The following is a 2,385-nucleotide window of genomic DNA, read 5'->3' as shown; positions in this document are numbered from 1 at the left end:
TCTAAGCCAGTGATGGCGAACCTATGACACGCTTGTCAGAGGTGACACGCGAACTCATTTTTTTTGGTTGATTTTTCTTTGTTAAATGGCATTTAAATATATAAAATAAATATCAAAAATATAAGTCTTTGTTTTACTATGGTTGCAAATATCAAAAAATTTCTATATGTGACACGGCACCAGAGTTAAGTTAGGGTTTTTCAAAATGCTGACACGCCGAGCTCAAAAGGTTCACCATCACTGCTCTATATCTTGCCAGAGCTCCACATTGGTCAAAGTCAACAGGAAGCCAGAGAGGGAGCAGGGCACTGATGCATACAAGACACCTCCTGGGGCACAGGTGGGGTGAAAGGGTGGAGAGTGAGTCTCAAGGGGCAAATGGCAGATGTCTAGCACAGTGGTCCTGTTTCTGTTCACCCACAGGAACCTCAGACCCCAAGGCAAGGCTAACCAGGTCCCTGCAAGTGTCAGGAGCTCAGTTCTACCCCAAGGACTCTTAGTTGGTGCTGAGCCTCTATCCTGCTCACCTGGCCTGAACTCCAGGTTTCTGCCATATCCCCCAGTGCCTACCCCTGCCCTTGCCCCCAGCATTTGGAGCTTAGCCCAGGTCCTGAGTCCCCCTCACTGCCTCTGCCTGTTCTCTTCCACTAGACACCCTTCAAATTCCTCTCACTGGGGAGGCAGGCTGTTCCATTCTGGGAAAGACAGCCCAGCCCAGGTTCCCAGAGGTCCGGGAGCACAGCTGCCGGCATGAGGCTGACACAGCTGTCACAGGACGCACAATGTGGCCAGCGGGGGGCTCCCCTCCCCAAATCTCTTCTGGGAAAAGCACGAGCCTGACAAGAGGCAACCACATGCAGGGTTTCGTGGAACCCAGAGTCGGAAGTGACCCAGGAAATCATCTGCTCTGGTACCTGCTTTGGTCAGACGGGAAAACTGAGGCCAGGAAATGGGTGGGGCTTGCACAGGCCACACAAGCAGATAGTGACAGAGCCAGTGCTTTGTCTGTCCGCCAGGCTGTCCCTTCCTCCTGGCCCAGGACACATGAGGGCCTGGCTGTGGCAGGCGACTGATGTCAGGCTGGGTTTACTGGATTTTACAACATCAAGGGATCCCCGGTTCATTCACACCTCACCCCAACTTCCTGAGGCGGGCACTGTTAAGATTCCCGTGTTACCCATTAGCAAATTCAGTCCCTGAGAAGTTACCTAACATCCTCAGAGCAACACAGTTGGTGAGTTCTGAGGCAGAGGCAACACCATCGACAATAATAACTAGCATTGCCGACAAGGCTGGCCCTGTGCTGAGGTCCTCAAGCACCTTATGCCACCGTTCGCTTGTTTGTATTAACTTTTCCCACTTGGCTAAAACATGGAGTATATATATTTCTTCAGTTTTATTGAGGTACAACTGACATATAACATTGTGTACGTTTAAGCTGTAAAATGTATTGATCTGATATACTTAGTAATGATAACACCTCCATCACATCACAGCATTACCATTTCTTTTTTGTGGTGAGAACATTTAAGATCTACTCTCTTAGCAGCTTTAAGTGTGCATCTCCCCTAGTTTCAATCGGATAAGACTAGCCATGTGGCTATTCAAACGCCTCCTGACTGTTTTGCTCCACACACTCACTTTCTGACCCTTTGTGTGTGGGCCTCTTCCTGACGTCTCAGGTTATGGGAGGCAGAAAGCTCAGCATTGGCCACCTGTCACACCCAGTGCCCTGTGATATTCAAGGGGCCTTCCCGGGTTGGGTGGGCCTGCCTGCTCCACACACAAGGCCCTGAACTCACACACATGAGCGAGGTCCTGGGCTGTGGGCAGTGAGGCCGGTGCCCCTTTCTTCTCCAGCGGGAACTGTTGGGATGAAAGATTGATGAGCAATCTGTCTTCACTGGTGAATTTTTAATTATGGAAGAAAGAAGACCCCAGCCCCTGGTCTAAACCAAGGCAGGCTGCTTCTTGGGTGTCACCACTGTTAAATTTCATCCACACGGACAACAGCTGTGAACCCTGGGTCCAAGTTTTCTGTCCATAAATAAAGGTGAGGGGTTGAGATGGGGGTAATTGGTGGAAAAACTGCCGGGCCCCCAGCATGGAAAGTTCTGGAGCGACATGAGATAGAGTGAAATCAGGACTCCTAAAGGTCTTGGGCAAGTCGGACACAGGGGCAGTGGGTACGGGAGCCTGGGGGCCATGCCAGCTGTCAGTCTATGATTCTTGCCCTTCTACATTGCAGGTGTAGAAGGGCACACACCCTGGATCCTCTTACAGTCAACAAGCTCAGACAGTGCTGAGCGTGGAGCATGGTTGCCGGGCAGGGGCCCCAACTCCTGCCTTGTAGACACAGGAGAGACCAGGCTTCAGATCAACTAC

The sequence above is a fragment of the Myotis brandtii genome, unplaced genomic scaffold (genome assembly GCF_000412655.1).
Source record: "Myotis brandtii unplaced genomic scaffold, ASM41265v1 scaffold312, whole genome shotgun sequence".
In the NCBI taxonomy this organism is placed as follows: domain Eukaryota; kingdom Metazoa; phylum Chordata; class Mammalia; order Chiroptera; family Vespertilionidae; genus Myotis; species Myotis brandtii.
Note: the sequence above shows the minus strand (reverse complement) of the source record.